This window comes from Rhinatrema bivittatum, chromosome 6 (assembly GCF_901001135.1).
Source record: "Rhinatrema bivittatum chromosome 6, aRhiBiv1.1, whole genome shotgun sequence".
Lineage (NCBI taxonomy): Eukaryota > Metazoa > Chordata > Amphibia > Gymnophiona > Rhinatrematidae > Rhinatrema > Rhinatrema bivittatum.
In genome coordinates this window covers 181858536-181878996 of record NC_042620.1, presented here as the reverse complement: position 1 = coordinate 181878996, position 20461 = coordinate 181858536, and the positions used below count along the sequence as shown (strand labels likewise).

The window sequence follows — 20461 nt, the reverse complement described above, 5'->3', positions numbered from 1 at the left end:
CACAGACCATTAAGTATTAAAGATCATACAACAGGAATACCACTTGAGAAACAGAACAACTCAAGCTCCTTCAGTATAAAACTATCATCTCTACTCAATGCAAATGTGATGGAACCAGTTCTGATACTGCAAAAAAACAAACAAACAGGGTTTTATTCCAAATACTTCCTTATTCCAAAGAAAACAGGTGGTCTCAATCCCATTTTGGACTTCAGAGACCTCAACAAACATCTGAAGAAAGAGAAAACCAAAATATACTTGTTAAGAACAATCCTGTCTTAGAGATCTATGGTTGACTAATCATGCTCGATTTCAAGGATGCTTGCACACACATTCTCCTTCACAAGAATCACAGGCAATTTCTGAATTTTACTATAAATAACAAGCATTATCAGTTCCAACTTCTTCCCTTTGGCCTCTTCACCATGCCCAGGGTGTTTACAAAATGCCTGGCAGTGGTTTCTGCTCATATAAGGGAGCAGTGTATTTATTTTTCCATACTAGAATGTGATTGGCTCATACCCAGCCATACTATCTATGTTCCCTATAATGAACATCCTACAAACCCAAGGGATCATCATCAACGTCCTAAAAGCGAATTTAGAGCCAACACATATAATAGATTCATAGGAGCCTGCCTTAATATACCATTCAATACAATGGATTTCTACCTCAACAAAGCAAACAAGCTGACCAAGATAATTATGACCCTTTCACATCAAAAACAGGTTTCTGCCCATTTTTCTATGCAATTTGGGGACATTTGGCAGCAAAGTCCATGTTACTACTTTTGCACATCCCAGCATGAGATGAGCACAATGGCGCCTGAAATCTCAGTGGAACCAATACTTACAGCCACTTTCCCCACAACGGTTCCACCAACCTCATTTTCAGATTAAAATAACTACAGATGCCTCAAAGTATGGGGAGCTCATCTAAACAACCTTTGTTGTCAAGGAATTTGGTCTCCACAAAAATGATTGCATCACATAAACTACTTGGACTTGAGAATAGTCTTCATCTAATGGCTGAAAGGAAAGTAGTCTTAATCCAGACAGACAACTAAATAATGTTATATATCAACAAGTAAGAAGGAACAGGTACTTTCAACTTCCATAATGCAAGATATGAAAATGGGCACCTCCACCTCCCCCCCCCCCCCCCCAAAAAAAAATGTATCTAATAGCTATCTATCTCCATGATAGCCACAACCAGCAAGACACACTTAAGTTGACAACTACAGCCCCCTGAATAGTCATTGGACCATCAGGTGGAACAAGATCTGTTTCAAATTTGGGACATGCCACAGACAGACCTGTTTGCATTACCTTTGAACAACAAACTTCACATCTGCTGCTTCAAGATGTCAGTAAGGAGCAATCTATCAGTAGATGCCTTTTAAATCTCATGGCATCAAGGGGCTTTTTTTTTATATGTTCCTTATGATTTGGCTTATAATCAAGGTGATTCAAAAGTTAAGAAGAGAGGGGGGGTCTGAGGATCTTAATAGCCCCTTTTTGGTTACATCTAATTTGGTTTCCATTGGAAAGAAAACAATAGAGCTAGGGTAATGAAATGAAACTCCAGGGGGGGACAACTCAGAACCAACATCAGGAAATATTTCTTCACAGAGAGAGGGTGATGGATGCCTGGAATGCACTTCCAGGGGTGGTGTTGAAGACAAAAACAGTCAAAGAATTCAAAGGGACATGGGATAAACACTGTGAATCTCTAAAGGCTAGAGGACGGAAATGAAGAAAAGTGTGCAGTTGGGTAACTTGCTGGTGAGGTGGTTACTATCCTTAGCAGAAGGTGTGATTATTACCCTTAACCAATATGCCTTGATGCTTTTAATGCAACTGCAACATTGCTCTCCACTTAGATGGCAGGGGGGGGGGGGGGGGGGGAAGAGGAATTGGATTCAGACAGCAACTGAGAGTCTTGATTTTTATGGTTTGGGATACTGATACGCAGACATAAGGGAAAAAGCACAGAACTGCTTCTACAGACAAGTCTTGAAGGAAAAGAAGAAAGTATGCATGGGAATAACTTGCTGGAGCGGCGGTTTCTACCCTTAGCAGAAGGCATGGAAATTACTACCCCTAACCAATAAGCCTTGATACTTTTAATGCAACTGCAACATTGTTCCCCACTTCAATGGCAGGGGGAAAAGAGGAATTGGATTCAGACAGCACCAAGAGGGTCCCAGCTTCTATGGTCTGGTATATTAATGCACAGACATAAGGGAAAAAGCACAGGACTGCTTCTATGGTCAAATCCATAAGCAAAACACATCAAGCAGCACTGTCTGAATCTTCAAGAAAGTTCATCACAAAGTAAAACATGTTGCTAGCTGCAATTTTTATGGGTTATAAGGCTTGGGTATAACTGCACAGAGTGGCAGTTACTACCCTTAAGAGAAACATGGGAGTAACCCGCACAGAGTGGCAGTCACTACCTTAAGAAGCTTTCTGGACAGACTGGATGGACTATTTGGTCATTTTCTGCCATCATTACTATGGTACTATGACATCATTACTATGGTACTATGACATCTGTACAACAGCCAATAAAATTAAAAACTTTGCCAGTCCTAATCACTCAATGCAATGGGAAACTTCTTCATCCCAACCATCAATCGTGAGCTCCGAGAGCATGGATGTTGAAAGTTAACTAGTCTCTTCTATGCAGTTGCCTGCTTAAATAAGTAATTTTTTTTAGGAATGAGAAGATGCTCTAACAGAAAGTCTTACATCTTTAAATGGTTCTATCTGGTGTTCACATCTAAATCAAGACCTTTTACGTGTCCTATACCTCTCTTACTTCAACACCTTTTAAATCTATCAAACTAGGGTTTGAAAACAAATTCAGAATTAATCTTAGTGCTAGAGGAGCCTACCACCAGAATTCAGGAGGAATTCCTATCTCCTAGCAGCCTATAGCTACCAGATTCATGACGAGTCTAAACCATATTAATCATTCTCCTCCTTGGGATCTAAACATAGTGCTCATTCAGCTCATGAAAAACACCATCTGAGCCTCCACGAATTACAAATTTAAAGTTCCTTTTTTGGAAGCTTTTGTGTTTGATAGTGGTAATTTCTGCCTGCAGAGTTGCAAGCATTAGTCTCATAGGCTCCATATACCCAAAATTTCCTATAGTTAAGAAAATCCATCCTAAATTTCTACCAAAATTGTCTAGCAATTTAATTTAAATTACTCCATTGTATTGCCAGTGTTTTCTCCAAGACCACAAGCTGATAAGGATGAACAGGCTCTTTGTACTCTGGACTGCAGAAGAGCTTTATTATTCTATTTGGAAAGAACCAAGTCCTACAGAAAGTCTTCACAATTATTCATCTCCTTCGACCTAGACCAACAAAGGTATTCAGTTACAAAAAAATTCTTTTCACATGGATCACTGATTGTATTTCTTATTGTTATGCTCAGTCAAGACAACAAATTCAAAGTAAGGTCAAAGCTCATCAAGTCAGGGCTATTGCAGCTTTCTTAGTACATCTTTGCTGTACTTCTATTTCTGTTTTTTGAAAAAATGACTTTCCATCAAATTTGACTCACCAATATCAGAGAACAACTTTCTTTATTGCTGGTCCTACATTTTGGAACTCCATGCATAAGGACCTATGCATGAGTGAATGCATCACAACCTTCAAGAAGATGCTTAAGACGCACTTAATCCATATAACATTTGATGCATAGATACTGTGATTCCCATGCCTGTAACCATGCGACTAAGATAAACTGAAGGTACTTTTGGTTCCTGACATGGAAAGATCTTATATTTGTTTTGTTTTTTTATTTTATTTACCGATGACATATTGGGGCAGATTTTCAAAGGGGTACATGCGTAACCCCCGAAAAGCTGCCCCTTCTACTCCCTGCGCACGCCGAGCCTATGTTGCATAGGCTTGGCAGCGCACGCAAGCCCCGGGATGCTTTCCTGGGGGGACGTGTCAGGGGGGGTGTTGCGGCCGGCGCATCATCGGGGGGGGGCATTCTAGGGGGCGTGGCTGCAGCCTCCGGACCAGCCCCCGGACTGGAACATGGCGTGCCGGCAGCCAGCGCACGCAAGTTACGCCTGCCTTGGGCAGGCGTAACTTTTGAAATAAAGGTGGGGGGGGGAGTTAGGGGAAGGAAAGGGAAGGTGGGGGGCGCCGGAAAGAAAGTTCCCTCCGAGGCCGCTCCGATTTCAGAGCGGCCTCGGAGGGAACGGAGGCAGGCTGCGCGGCTCGGCGCACATAGGCTGCCGACTTTGTGCAGCCTTGTGTGCGCCGACCCCAGATTTTAAAAGATACGCGCAGCTACGCGCGTATCTATTAAAATCCGGCGAACTCTTATTTGCGCCGGGTGCGTACTTTTTAAAAATCTGCCCCATTATTTATGTAAATTGTGTGAGCTGCCTTGAGTTGTGAATAGGCGGCATAGAAATTAAATAATTAAAAGATATCTACAAAACTGCCACCTGATCTTGTAGCCACACCTTCACAGATCATTATTAGCTAGAGAACTCTTCACATCAAGACAGAAGTTTTAAACAGGTAGCTCTAAAACACTTATTTAATTCCTTCAACTCTCCTCATCAACTTCCAACAAAACATGGGTTGTGTGTTGTACTGCTCAAAAAATAAAACAAATTCTTACATTCAACCCTCAGTGTGGATGTCCCTATTTCTGTGGCTGATCCTTGTTCTTGTCCACTGAGCAAAGCAAAATTGCTAACCTATAACAGATATTCTCTCTAGACAGTGGGACAAATCAGCCACATAATCCCACCCACCTTCCCATAGAATTGAATGTTAGCTTGCTAAAGAAACTCATACAGCAGCAGCTGCACAGAAATACCCACACATGCTCAGAAAGACCTTCTCAGTCTTTCTGAGCTCTGAGAGTTTTTCCATCTTGCTGCCATTGGATAACATCCCCCATTTGTGTGGCTGATTTGTCCTGTATTCCACAAGGAAGACCTGTTACAGGTAGCCAACTTTGCTTTTTTTTTAGGGTTGCTACCTGACCCCAGGTGGTTCCCACCACCCCCTTCACATTGCATACATGGGGTTATAGTTCTGATTTTAATGGGAAATATAAACAGATGAGACAAGCAGTCTACTGAAGAGTAGACTAAAATTATGACTGGATCAGACAGTTTGGATGCATGTCTCTAATCACCTCTCAGCTGGTCAGCCCTTGTGTATAGATCTTGCATTGTCTGCTGGCCCTAATTTTTAGCTGTTTGTCTCTTTCTTTTCTTTCATGTTCTGTTCAGCTTCTTAGATTATAAACTGTTTGGAGCATAGACTTATTACTTGTGTATACTTTTTTCGCCATTGTAAAACCCTATATGAATCCAGTAGCGCTGTTGCGAACTGGACAGTGGACCCTTGGGCCGGCCTGGTGAAACCGAGGCTCCGCTGGAGAAGATAGGCCGGGAGGTGGAACTGTGGCTGGAGGCCAAGTGACGTCTTCGCCCTGGAGATCCGAGATCCCCCCAGGAGGAGCCCGTGAGGATCCAGACCGCCGGGACTTAGGTGATGGCTGCGAAGAAGTGGAGAGATGGAACTTCACTCTGGAAGTCCAAGGTCCCCCCAGGAGGAGCCCGTGAGGACCAGGACTGCTGGGACTTAGGTGACGGCAGCGAAGAAGTGGAGAGATGATGAGACGATGCAGAAGTCGAGGCGGGTGGCGGACACGGGAAGTCAGGAGCAGGCCAGAGTCAGGAACCAGAGAATCAAACCTAGGACTGGAGCAGGAACAGCAGGAGTGGATTCAGGAACAGCAGGAACGGATACAGGAACAGCTGGAACGCAACTAGACACTCACATGGAGAGACCTCGTTGCAAGGCAGTTCTGTGGAGGCAGACGCTGGCCTAAATACTCTGCCAGTATCTGACGTCACTTTGGGGCTGTCCAGCACTTCCGGGTGCTGGACCTTTAAAGAGCTCTCCTTCGCACGCGCGCATTCCATGGTGGGGGCGGAGTCAGGATCGGGTCTCAGCGGCATCTCCCTCGTGGAGGCGCCGCTGGAATGCGGCCTAGCAGGCCCGGACTGCGGCGGTTCTCACCCAACTGTCCATCATTTCTCCCATGTTTTGCCCGTATTGCAATCATCTCTTGTCAATGGCTCTATCTCAGCAAGGAAGCAAGCAGGCTCCGGGAGCAATGGAATCAGAAGACAGGGCCAAAGCTTCTGCACATGGCAGTGGCTTCCCCTTCACCATACATGTCTACTTCCCAGAGATTCTGGGGTAGATTTTAAAAGAATGCGTGTGCCGCTACCTGGCGAAGAACACCTGGATGCCTGATTTTATAACATGTGTGCAGCCTTCCTCAGTTCCCTCCCAGTCCGCTCCAATTTCAGAGCGGACTGGGAGGGAACTTCCCAACCCCCTACACTAACCTCCCTTCCCCTTCCCCACTCAACCCCCTAGCCCTAACCTAGACCCCCCAAAACTTTCTTACCTTTTGCGCCTGCCTTGGGGCAGGCACAGGTTGCATGCGTCAGCACGTGATCCCCTGGCACAGTGGCAAATGGCCACTGAGTCAGGGGCCTCTAACCACGCCATGCCCCCCGGACCACCACCTCCACGTCCCTTTCCCGAAGCACAGGGACTTACATGCGTGACCGGGCCTTTGAAAATGGGCCCGGTGCACGTAAGGCCACCAACGTGCGTAAGCCTTTTAAAATCTGTCCCTCAGTGTGGGGGGTGGCCCACACTCATGTGTATTTTCTCACTTCCTTGTCCCCATTCCCCCTTCCAAGGATGACCTCAGCACTCTCCCTCTCAGATGTATGGCTAGATACCTAAAAGACCCAGACCGTGGGCCCCATCAGTTTTCTCCTTCCCTCCTCCCAAGCTTTTGATAATTAAACAATTCGGTCATGATGAGCAACTTCCCCTCTCTCCTAGAACAATCCTGTAAAATCATAATTAGACATCACACTTATATATTAAATTTTAAATGATGTTCTATATTCCCATGCAGCTATATTCAGGGAGTCATCCTATATGACCTGTGACAGGAAAACTACCCTGTTAGTATCCTGGTTCTCTCCACACCCACCTCTTACCAAACTTAGAGACAGGACACCCCCACTCATAAAGAGGGAGGTACTGCAGCAAACATTTTGTACCATTGTTGCAAAGTACTGGGCAAGCATGTCAGTGGCATGTCTAGACAGAAGGACATTCTATGCAACAAAGAAACCACTGGTCAGTTTTAACTATCTAGTAAAATTATCACTAAAATTGTTTGATAGTCTCAATCAATCCTGGGAATTTCAATGTTATAACAAAAAAAAAAAAAAAGAATGAAAAATGACACATCCACTGATATCTCTCCTATGTGTTATAATAAAGTAATTTGTCCACTGATTTTTTTGTGATAATTTTGAAATTCCTAGAAAAAATAAAAACTGAAAATGAAGGTCTCTAGGGATATAACGGAATCTCAAAATAAATACTGCACTTCAAGTTCTACAATACCCTGTGTTCATTGAAACTCCGCCAACAAAGGGTGCAGAACAGAACGCGAACATTTCCCCTCACTATTACTACTCATATTTGGAAATGCTCCAATTCGGCCCAGAGATTCTAAACTTCTAAAGGAATTGCTGGATCTCCAGGCCAATAGTAGAAAACTCTGGGTGTGACGGAGAAATGCTTGTACAGACCCTGGAAGAGGAAATCACCTAGGACCATATAGGCAGAAAGGAGGAATAGTGTCAGACCCCACGACAGGAAAAAGTCTTGCTTACCCGTGCAGGTGGAAGGGGAAGTAGGGGCAGCATCGGCTCACATGACCGGAAGAAGGAGGAATCTGCTGCCACTGGTGAGTGCAGGGCAGGATATAGAGAATGAGTAAGAAGGTGTGAGTGCATGTGGGCATATGCGTGTCAGAGAGTAGATGTGAGTGGATGTATGTGAGAGAATGAGAGAAGTGAATGTATAAGTGAACTTGTGTGTGAGTGCAAATGAGCATATTTGTGTGTGTGACATGTGAACATGTGTGAATAAGAGTGAAAAACGTTTGTGCACACAATTATATAGCCTGTGCACTCCCACAATCAATGACAGTCCTATGATGACTCAACATCAAAAGTTCCCAAGTATGCTACTCGCCACAGAAGAAAAAGGCTAAATTTAAATTTAGCTGCTACTTTTCTTCAGTTGAATTTTGCTAATCCAGCCATTACATATGAGATTTGCCTGCTCCACGGCTGAAGGAGACAGAGGACATACCTCTTTAATGGCCTCACTCAGGGGTATAAAGTGGGTATGGTCCTAGTCTAATACCAGTAGTCTGATGCCAAAGTGCTGTGACCACTAGCAAATCCCCTAACACCACATTCTTGAAAATACCCACCTCCAGTACCACTCACCAAGAGACAGGTGAAAGATTGTGAGAGAAAAACAGAAAAAGGACGGTGTAAACAATTGTATCTGAAATGCTGCCAATAGTTTCAACAATTTTCCTCGCCCTTATTTTCCTGGGTGGGATCTAGACTGGTCTAGCAGGACTCCACAGGCTAGTATAATTTAGTATTCCTTATCTTTTATTCAAATTTATTAATCGCCTAAAAAACCTAGGCAATGTACAACATAAAAACATATATAAAAAACTGATTATACATAACGTACATCTATTGACAATATACTTGGACATGGACAGACAGTGACCAGAACAGAAATACTTGCAATAATGCCATAAATTAATAAAATGCCTGTTTAAACAGCCATGATTTTAATAGTGATTTGAAAGTTTTTAGACTTTCTGCTAGGCATAGTTCCTCTGGAAAAGTGTTCCACAAATAAGGGCAGCAACAGAGAAAGGGCTGTCCCTAGTACTACACAGCCTGGCATGGGATGGTGAAGGCACATCAAGGAGGCCTCTTTGCGAGGAACGAAGTTGTTGAGTGGGGAAGTATAGATGTAATAATGCATTTTGAGTGGGGAAGTATAGATGTAATAATGCATTGTCTCATGTAGTGACAGAGTCAGAAATCAGTTTATAGGTAATAACTGTACTATGTACTTGATATGTTCACTAATAGGTAACTAATGTAAATCCATCAGAACAGGTGCAATATGATCCCGTCTTTTGCTGCCAGAAATGAGACGAGCAGCTGCATTGAGCAGTAGTTGCAAGGGTTTTAGAGTTACTGCAGGTAAACCCAAGAGAACAGAATTACAATAGTCTACCATGGGAAGAATAGAAGCTTGAACTATCATCTGAAAATTAGCATTTTCCAAAATTTGAAGAAACCAGACTTTACATATGGAAGTTTGCAAGCCTCCTCTTTGCCGAGGCCGGAGGAAGATAAGACTGTCTTACCAATTCATGCTTTAAATTCAGCATCTGCCTTGGTCTGTGGGACCAATCTATAGTGTTCACCAAGCAGGTGCAAGGATGACCAGCCAGCTGCCTTGCAAATTCCTTCTGGTGAGGCCAAACTACCTCTACCCAGGATGAGGCTTGTGCCCATATAGAGTTAGTCCAGAGCAGTGAGAGCATTACGAGGTGCTGTTGTGTGTGGCCTCGAAGGCCTTGCATTCTGTTATGTTCTGGTGGTTTTCGTGTGCCCATGGGCCTCAGCCCGACCCAGACCTTCAGGGCCAAGCCAAGGGTTGACGGTGGCTCCGCATGGCTGAACAATCTTGCCCTCGGCCAGGCCGGCAAGCTCCCATGGCCAACATCCGAAGATGATGGAAGTTGAATGGTCCCCCGACCATTCCGGGCCCTTTCGGACCTGCTGCGAGCAGCATGGAGCAGCAGGCCTGGCCTGAGGTTGAGGGCAGACGGACCTTGACACGAAGACTTGGATTGATGCAACGGCATCACGTGGCACGAAGACTTGGGTTGATGCGACGGCATCACATGGCACGAAGACTTGGGTTGATGCGACGGCATCCATGGCAAAGACACATGGCTGATGCAACGGCATCCATGGAGAAGACTTGGATTGATGCGACGGCATCACATGGCATGAAGACTTGGGTTAATGTGACGGCATCCATGGCAAAGACACATGGCTGATGCAACGGCATCCATGGAGAAGACTTGGGTTGATGCGACGGCATCACATGGCACGAAGACTCTTGACATCCACAAAGGCAACGCAAGGCATGGACGTGGGCACTGTCTCTCAGGGCGCCCTACTCAGGCCACCCGCGGGACTGAGTCGTGGACCACCCTGTCCCAGTACGCACCCTACACAGCCCCAAGAGGCTGGTCACGGACCACAACGGGAGCGGGACAGCACAGGAACACACAACCGGGACTTGACGGCTCAGGAGCACAGGACAACCGTCCACCAGCAGGCTAGTCCACTCAGGAGTACTGCATCTGAGGGACCCCCGGCCTACCGGACCAGAAGGCTCGAGAGCGTTGAAGGCGAGACATGGGAAGGAACATCATGGAAAGCAGGAACACCAGGACGTAGAGGATAAAGACACCTGGACGAGGACCTCAGGCATGAAGACAGGACATGGCAAGATGAGAAGACATCATGATGAGGAGCTCCACGAGACAAGAAGACCTTACACAGCTCTGGCAGGCAGGAGCCTCCAGAGCGAAGAGTCCACGACAATCCAAGGCCAGGAACAACAGACGGAGCAGCCCTTTATAGGGCTGAAGCAGGAAACAGTCACCAAGGTGGGGCCAAGACACTTCCTGTGTCTGGCCCTTTAAATCCTGAAGAAGGGTGCACGCCGGCGCCTAAGGAGAGTGCAGGAGCTGTGCAGGACCGCGGACAGCGGCCTGCACCGACAAAGTGCATCAGGACGTAGGGTAGGGCCTGAGGAGCAGGCCCCGACATCAGCAGCGGCTCCAGCCACTGCGAGGAGCCCTGGGGGCGGCTCCAGCCGCCAGCCAGCCCAGGGATGCGGCCTAAACCCCGCGAAGACAAGAAGACAGCGTCGGGGGCACTCCCAGCCCCGAAGAGACAAGCAGGAGGGCCGCTGCTCCGACTGCGGAGCAGAAGAGGATCCAGGGCAGCCTCCAGGCCGCATGGGCAGGCAGACGGCGGCTCCAGCCGCGCCCTGCCGCGTCGGGAGAAAAACAGCACAACGTGGTAAGTGAGCCTGCTCGCAGGGGAGACCCGTGGGCAGCGCGATTCATAACAGGTGCTGTAAACCTGAAAATAGGTAGGCTAATAATATTGCCTCCTTGATCCATCTGGCTGTGGTGATCTTAAAGACCAATTACCCTTTTCAGGCTCAACAAATGCCACAAATAGCTTGTCTGGCCTCCTACAACATTAGTTACCTTCTTGGATGTCAAGAGAATCCAATGTACAACAAATAATCACAGTGGTTTTTTTAAACTTTAGTTAAACAAAAGGTACATACTTCAAAATACATAATAAGCATACAATTTTATTGTATAATAATATATCAAGTTTCCTCTTACATAAGGCTAGGAATATCATGACAGGTTGTCTAGTAGCCTTAACAGAGTGAAGTTGGAGAGAAACAAGAAGAAGATGGAAGATGAGAATAAAGAAGGCACAATGGTCACATATCAGCTACCACTATTCCAATATTTTCAGAACTCCCCCAGATGGAGTAATATATTTCAATTTTCCTGAATAAAGAATAGATCAGCTTTTTGATTGCAATTTCAGCCAGTTTCTTTTTCCACCATAAAAGATTAGGGGTACTTTTCCTGAGTAAGGCTATAGTGTGTCTTGTAACCAAAGGACATTGTATAATCATTAATCAAAGCTTTATCTGAACCAAGGACACTGCATGAAACCTCTCTCCTTAAACCCAGTAGACCACAAGGGAGATAATGATATCACACTGACAAATGACCTTGATCTCATCCTCCAATTCCTCCCAGAATGACGAGACCAGTAGACAAGTCCACCAGACATGGAAATAGTGTTGCGTTTGGGCCTGCTCTTTGCCCTCGCTCCACCCTCTCTACCTCTATGGCGACTCCCTCCGGGCCTGATGGACGGCTTGCTGCCGTGGTGTCTCCATGCCACTTCTCCCCGGCGTCCCCGGACCGGCTTGACGCTGCAGATCCGCCATGTTCCTGATGACGTGGGGTGCGCGCTCCGAAGTATGTACCAGCAAGGGCGCGAACCTCAGGGGCGTCCCCCTGTATTGACGTCATCCGCTTCCATCATAAAAGGTCTTTACTTGCACTTACTATTCTAGTTAGCAAGGATTCGTCTAAGCTACTCTGCCTCCTTGGACTTACCAGGGGTACCCACTCTTCGAGCCTTCGCTCTCTTTTCTCTATTTCAGTTTGCAGATAGAAACCGGTACTCACTCCTCGAGGGCCCATGTTCCTGAAGACTCTGAAGATTCTCTACTGCCTAGAAGCTATTACAGATACAGACAATCATGAGTTGCCATCGCTCTCTCAGAGCTATCCCTGGAAATAAGTACTCGCTTCTCGAGGGCCTAACTCTTTCCAGCTACTGAGCCTCTTTAAGATTCTATGTGAGATTGTCATCTATTACTGGATATGTATACAGCATACCCTGTCTACTCACTATCTATAGTCTTCCTACAGCTCAGCAACCCTGGGATCGCAATTCCAGTATCTGAGGGACTTCAGCCCTGCCGGGCATACCAGCTCACTACTGCCACCTCTGCTGGTTCTACTAACCTGTCTAATAAAAGAACTATCTGTGTCTGTCTCCATACCCAAGCCTAGCCGGTGGTCCCTCTCAGGATTTCCTCCTGGGGGTGCTGACACCTGCCATCAGCCCAAGGATTTACCTATTTACTACAGTGTGCTCACTCCTGCCACTTCAGGAGCTGAGCATAGCAGAGTGCTAGCTCTCATCTATGTCTCCATCCATCAGACATCAGAACCATAACAGATTGCAACTCAGCACGGAGATTATAACAGAGTGCTACTGCTCCCCTCTGGAGGAGCAAACTTCTAACAGATTCCTAACTCCTTCCTGGGAAGTTCACTCATACAGATTGCTAGTTTCGCACTCTAAACCCTACAGATTGCTGGTTCCTCCCTTCTGGGGGAGCAAACCCTAATAGATTGCTAGCTCCTCCCCTCTGGAGGAGCAGAACCATAACAAATAGGTACCTATAAAACCACAAGCCCTCCAATAAAGGAAAGAAAGTGAAGGCCAGAGATTTGGTAATGAAAGTTGGACATCGGTATGTGCGGTGGAGAAGTTTCACCATTAATTCTATTCTCTTAGCACAGAGAGATGCTGAGTGTGCAGTTTGCCAGATCTCATACCAGTCTGCATCATCCAGGGAAACTGCAAATCATCATTCCAGCTCCTGATCAAAGCAAGCATCTTTTCAGGAAGGATATCCGAATTAGTGATACAATTGTATAAATGAGAGAGAGCTCTGCCAGGAATTGTCGTGTCACCTATAAATCGCTCAGGAGAGGGGAGGTTGGGACCTGAGGGGATCCACCTCTGTCCAACCATTTAATCAAGACATGCCTCATTTGCAGATGTAAATTGTGTACAGCAGTCAAAATGATACTTTTCAAGTAAGTCTGGAAAGAAGAGAAGTGTATTCTATACAATAGCCAGCGGCTGTGGTGTTGTTCAATATTCAACAATACTATCTTACTATGCCTGTGGTGTTGTTCAAGATTCAATAATACTATAGCCAATGGCTTATCCATCTAGACAAGTTACAAATACTAGATACTCGATTGATTCATTCTAATTGCCTGCCTATAAGAAGATTGTTGTTATTTATTTGTTGTAATATTATGCCTTATTTGTTGTATTATTATGCCTTATTTTTAATTCAATTTTTTCCAAGTTCTCTCTCCTGTTCTATGTAAGACTCATATGTTTAGTCATCCTAATGTTATATGTAAACCGAAGTGATTGGTAACATTGTTACCAGAACCTCGGTATATAAAAAATGTTAAATAAAATAAAAATATTCCCATTCCACATCTGCCAAAGTTACCATAGACTATGCTTCTGCCATTCCCCCATTTCCAGAAAGAAAGAACAGTAAGAGAGAATGGGATTTTTAGCCAAGGTGAAAAGTCCTGGTCTGAGAGATCTAAAGATTTGAAAACCCGCCACCATAAACAGACTAAATGCAGAATAATAGGATTACTTTGGATAATTCTTCTAGTGGAAGAGAAAGTCAGCAATGTCAACAGTAAAGGGTGTTCAATTCCCTCTGACTAAGCTCTCTCTATTTAGCCACAAACAGGAAGAATGAGGATGAAACCACTCTCTTAGGCATGAGATCCTAACTGCCCAATAATAGCTATAGTCACAGAATTTTATTTTCTCCTGGCGGTCTCTACCAGTGATGGCTGAAAGGGAATTTGATAAATTCCCTTGGATTGCCGGTACTAGTTTGGGCAGGAATGATGGAACCGGACCTTGTGAAATTCCTAGATATAGGGATCTCTGCAGTACAGGGCCTGCACTTCTGAGATGTGTCTTAACGGAGCAAATTCCTTCAAGGAAGCAAGATTTACAAGAGAAGCCCGTCAATGATGCCTTTTTGAATGTCTTGAAGGGCCATCTGCCTAAGGCCCTTAGTACAGCAATAAGATCCTAATGGAGTACCACTGGGTGGAATGGTGGCCTAATGCACTTTACCCTACCAGGAACTCAAACCATGTCCAGATGCACAGCTACTGGGCTGCCTTTAGCTCAATCTCTTATATGACTGAATGGCTGCTCTCTGGATCTTCAGAGAGCCGAGAGCCAACTGTTTGTCCTGGCTAGCTTGCAGGAAGTTTAATTCGTGGGGTGACTCCTTTCCAGAAAGAGAGGACCTGCACAGAGCAGTACTGCTTAACAATTCTCCCAATCTGCCATAGGCTAAGGAAGTGGAAAAGGACTTCCATGCCTTTAACCTGGTTGAAATTGCTGAGGCAGAATATGAGTTCTCTTTTGCAGGTGTGCCCTTAGACCATAAACGAGAGTGGCCTCAGGGGCCAATATAATAAGGGGCACTAATGTTAGCACAGGGTTTGTACTCCTGTTTTAGAGCACATTTTCCTGCAATAATTTAACTCTGGTATTTAACAGGATTTTTAATCCCTAAAAAATGCATGTTAAACCAGGAGTGAAAACCAGAGTTAAAATTATCACAGGTTCATGCAAATCCTATGTAAAAAAAAAAAGACATTAGCTATTCCTCAGCACTGTAGGGGGGTGCATTAAAGGGCAAACAGCTTAAAGTGCCATTTTCTTTACGCTGAAAATTTAACTTCTGGTTAGAGCAGGAGGAAAACTTAACACATTTCTGGTTGCTATATTATACTATTGCTGTGCCTAGTGTGGTAGTATCTGGCTGCTTCTACCAGTGCGGCACAGCAATAGAATAATGTTGGTCACCAGAAATGTGAGTTTACTCTACCTCGGATCCAGGAGTTTAATTTCCAGTACTCTTGTGGAGGGTGCAGTATACCAGCACTGGGCATCCAACTTTGGCATACTGTTTAACAGTAGATGCCCACCCCATCGAGCTTACTCTTTGCTCAGCTAGCTCTAAGGGCTCACTCCAAAGAGAAAATACTTGCATCCAAGGCCTTTTTGGCAGAGAATGGCAAGTAAAATCAAAGCATAAGCTCTCTGGGGTGATCAACTACAGCTAAATTAACAAAGCATAAACTTTCTGGGAGGTGGGGGAGGAGCACCTGAAGCTGAATTGCATGCCAAAGTCAGATGAACAGTGCCAAAGTTTGGCTGAAGGTGCCCTCCTGAGAGAGGTTATGCTTTGATTTTTCTTGCCATGCCTTGCCAAAATGACATTGCAAGTGAGATTGGTGCTATACATTCAAACTTGTGGGTACATTCTCTCATTCAAGGCCATTTTTGCAAGGAATGGCAAGCAAAATAAAAGTTCTGTGGGAAGGCACTTTCAGCTAGATGAACAAAGCATAGGCTGTTTGGGAGGACACCAACAGCTGAACAGCACACGGCTTTAGCACTGTTTTCAGGAAAACAAAAAAACTTGTGACTGGTGTCTTCCAGCTTAAATTAGAAATGTAACTCCTGGGACTGAGGCAGAGTAGACTCGCATTTCTGGCAGCCAATGTTGTCTATTGTTGTACCTGATGTGATATTCCACCTCAGAGCCAGGAAGGACTTACATTTCCAATGTAAGCTCTCTTGAGCTGGAACCAACAGCGGAATAATGCGTAAGGTCTCTGGGCCAGGCACCTACAGTTTAACAGTACACCAAAGTCAAGATGCACAACACTAAAGTGCATATTATTCAGCTGAAGGTGCCTGCCCCAGAGAGATTCTGTTTTCTTCAGTTGTAGGTGCAATCCCCTGAGAGCTTACATTGCCAAGTGAAATCAAAGGGTAAGTTATCTGGAACAGGCAACTACAGCTGTTACAGATGTGCAGTATCAAAGTGCATATTGTTTGGCTGTAGATATCCCACCTAGAGAGCTTACCCTTTGATTGCATTTTGCATGCCTTGTTCAAATGACCTTGCATGCAAGATTGTGTCCAAGTTAGGATGCCCAGTGCCAATTTTGCATGCAAGGTCATTTTGGTCATACTCCTTCCAACTTCAAGTACTTACCTCTTTACTCCTGTTTTAAAACACTTTTATGCATTAGTGAGGATTTTACGGGTTAACACACATTTTTGTTTACTTCTGTTTGATTTGCATCCCATTATCCTAACTGCATCCCAGAGGGACCCCTGTTTTTTAACACGCAGTTTAAGTAAAATCCATGCTAAACTTTTACTTTGATATTAGCATTGGTTTTATTTCATTGGCCCCTTAGAGAAGCAAATTTTCTTTTGTGGAGCAGTACTGTCTTAGGTTAAGTACCAGTAAGGAAAGGGGGAAGACATGCTCTAAAATCCACTTCTTAAACTGGTTACTGGCATAATGCCTGAGAAATTTTCTTGATAATTATATCTACAAATAGTTCAATTGCTTCAATTGAAGTTGAGAAATTTAAACTCATTGTACCTGTGTAAACAACCCATGTAAACAGTTCATGGACAAATAAAAGCAGATTGGCCCCTGCAGTGCAGTCTCCTGTTTTGGAGTCTGGTCTACCATCCGAAGGCTAACTACTCCTCATAGCCATATGAGGAGTTACCCCAAGAGGCTACACTATGCAATAACCTGTGCATTAATAGCCTGTGCACTGAATTTCAGCACATAGTTTAACATACAGATTTAAAACAATTTTTAACTCCCAATGCAGTACGTTAATGCTATGCTAATACATCTGGAGTTAAAATGTGTGGCCCACACAGGCTAACTGCACATTTTAATTCAGGATTAGGTGAAGCTGAACGGGAGAGAGTGTATAGGAACATATCTTTACTTATGCTCCTTGTGCTCACAAAATGTGCATTTGGGTGAATACACCTTTCTGCATCAGCTTGAGTTTGAGTCCACAGAGAGCAGGAATGTTTCTGTGACACTGCCTCTTTAAATTAGAATGAACAAGTTGGCAAAGAGGCGGGGCTGTTTCTGTTCCCATGGTGACAAGAGACACCAACTCTAACCATGTACATACAGTACAGGAAGCTTGATGCCAACTTTGTTAGAAGAACCAAAACAGCAGTTTCTTTCCTGGAAGGGGTCCCGTTTCCAATGTGGTTATATTCGAAAGGCAAACGGACTCCAGTCTGACCGTGAGTGACTGGCTTCCTAGTTTCTAGGTGGTTTTTAATGCAGTTTTTGCAATACACCACTGTTTTATTTCTCATGCATGGACTGAGTGGGGGAGCGAATTTAACTCATTCCTTTGTTTTTTTCCAACAGAGTTCCATTTAAAAAAAAAAAAGTTTTCACAATTTGTAATATAGAATGGTAAAATAAAATCTGGCTCCTTCTTATTGCTAAAAAGATTCACAGCATGGTTGCCCTTTCTTTTTCTTCTCCTCCTCTCATTTACATAAGGCAGCAGCCAAGAGAATTTTAGTTCATCCTTAGATTCTAAATCCTGGTCACATTTTTGGGAGGAAAAATCTTGGCACATTTTCTTGTCTGTCTATTGTGCAATACATTATGTAGTTCGTAGGGCTCTCTATGTGCCCTCATAGAGGGCTTAAAAATCTAAAGGAGGGGATAATAAATGCTTCTGCATCCTTGAACAAGGTTTGCTATCTCATCTCATCTGTGATATTTCTGTTCTCAAAGATGTATTGGCAAAAGGTAATGGAGAGAATTTGTACAATATTAGGTATTTGGGAAAACGTGTCATACAAATATAATTTGGAAATTGTTTGTCCATCTCAGAATAGAAACTGCTGGACATTGTTATCCCCCACTGTTTAATTTGCACTTCAAAACTGGAAAAATTAGTGAAGCAAATGATTTGAATACACTGTCGAACTATAAGTATGAAGCTGTTGGGAAAGTTAACGGACTGTATCAGTTTTCTGTAATATGGAAACCTCTGGAGGAGTTTGTATTGGAATAAGCTCCCTAACTTACTTATGTTTCTGCTGGGTGACAGATGCATTTACTGGGATTGGGGTTCTCATAGTATGTTGTGTAGATATTTGGTGGTGTTTTATTACTTAGATCCATTTGTTGTTTGTTTTTCATACAGAACACGACTAGTAGGAATATTTTGTTGATTTAAAAAGGGGCATTCCATATGTGTTACCTCTCAGGAAAATCCTGCATCAGTGGTATTATACTCCAGATAAATTAAAAAAAGATGGGTATAATGAGTCATAAGTGTTGGTGTGAATGTGAGGGTCCAGGTATCTTTTTTTCATATTTTGTGCACAAGTCCCAAGTTAAAAGTTTATTGATCTGAGATTCTTTCTTGGATTTATCACTTCACATCCTTTAGTTATACTATTGGATAAGCCACAGGAGTCTTTTCCTCCGGTAAAGAAGGGATGTATTGTTCTGGTTAATTACTTATTAGCCGCAGCTAGGTGCAATGTTTCGTGTCACTGGTTGGAATACTTTGGCAGACTACTTTGGCATGTGTATTCAATGGAATTCATGTTCTGCCAGCTGTGGGATTCTTACCCTAATGCACCCAAGATCTGGGAACCTTTTCTTTTAAAAATAACATCCTTTTTGTTAACTGTGGTTTAGGTGGGTTAATACAAAAAGCACATAAAGTAAAACAAATGGTCAACTGGTCGTATATTTCAAAAACGTTTCCAATATAACCCGCTTTGTGAATTGAACTCCTTTTCTAACAAAATTTATGTAGGACTGACACTCAATGGGCTTGTAAAATTGTAGAAGCCCCTTTAAGTTGAAAGTCCACTTTTCTTTATTTCAAATTTTTTCTATAACTTATTTTGTAAACATGTATCGGTTCCTCTTTTTTAAAATTCCAAACTCAGGTCCCAAGTCTTCGGAGCATCTGACCTAAAAATGCATATACAAGTCATATACAAGTTAGATCATTATACAGTCCTTATTACATTTCAGAAATAAGCTCTAGAGATTAAAATAGGAAAAGCAAATAATTTATTCAATGTGTTACTTTTTGTATTAACACTCTAATAAGCCCCCTACACTGGACTGCATAAAGATCTAACTTGTATATGACTTGTATATGCTCTTTTAAGTCAGATGTTCATTTTTTGAAGCTTGTAATGTTTATCTTGTTTTTGCAGAATTCATCTGACAATGTAATGCATTTTAATCAATAATTTTTTTAAAAAATACCCATAATGCAGACAAATTTGAAATTAAAAGGCAGCAGCCACTAATGTTCTGTGGAATTTTTTAATTTTGCAACAAGTAAGCAAGTGAAAAGGTGGAGGACAGGAATTAAAGCACTCTACTTTCCATTACTAAAGAGAAGCTGGTATAGTGAGGGTGTGTATATGTGTAAGAAAGAGGGACTGTGTGAAGGGATATGTGTGAGAGAGAGAGGGAGCCTATGTGTGTGTGAGTGTGTGTGTGTGGGGGTGAACCTGTCTGAGGGGGGGGGGGGGTGCGCGAGAGAGAAGGAGCCTGTATGACCGTGTGTGTGTGTGTGTGTGTGTATGTAAGAGAGAGAGGGGGGGAGCCTGGATGGGGGGATGTGTGTGTGTGTGTGTGTGTGTGTGTGTGTGTGTGAGAGGGAGCCTGTATGATGGTATGTGAGTGTATGTGCATATGAGAGAGAGAGAGAGAGAGGGGGAGCCTGTATGAAGGGATGTGTGTGTGTGTGAGAGAGGGAGCCTGTATGATGGTGTGTATGTGCATGAGAGAGAGAGAGGGAGCCTGTATGAGGGGATGTGTGTGTGTGTGTGAGAGAGAGGGAGCCTGGAGAAGGGGGGGGGGGGGTGTATATGTGCATTAGAGAGAGGGAGCTTGTGTGTGTATATGAGATAGAGAGGGACCGAGGGAGCCTGTTATGAGGGCCAGTACTGAGAGAGGGGTCAAACTCTGGGAGAGGAGATAGAGTGGAAGGGATTGAGCCTAGAGGGGGAGGGGAGAGATAGTGGAAGGTGGAGGAGTTGGGGCCTGAAAGGGCAAAGTGAAAGAAGACTAGCAAGGGGAGTAGAGAGAGAGGTGGA

At 44.0% G+C, this 20461-nt stretch overlaps 1 protein-coding gene across 10 annotated transcripts in view; it reads left to right on the top strand.

Moving 5' to 3' along the window:
• The window catches only part of FLACC1 (flagellum associated containing coiled-coil domains 1), a 238547-nt gene that overhangs the window by 25182 nt on the left and 192904 nt on the right, over nucleotides 1-20461 (top strand). For 2 of the 10 annotated variants that reach the window (XM_029606257.1, XM_029606247.1), the window contains exon 1: nucleotides 17476-17611. The exons of 4 other annotated variants lie outside the window; for them this stretch is intronic. The gene's annotated coding sequence lies outside the window, so the exon portion shown is untranslated. Of the gene's footprint in view, nucleotides 1-2617; nucleotides 2708-3231; nucleotides 3385-17475; nucleotides 17612-18061; nucleotides 18135-20461 lie in introns of those variants that run through there. 4 more of the 10 variants (XM_029606251.1, XM_029606254.1, XM_029606256.1 and 1 more) reach the window with 4 other exon arrangements.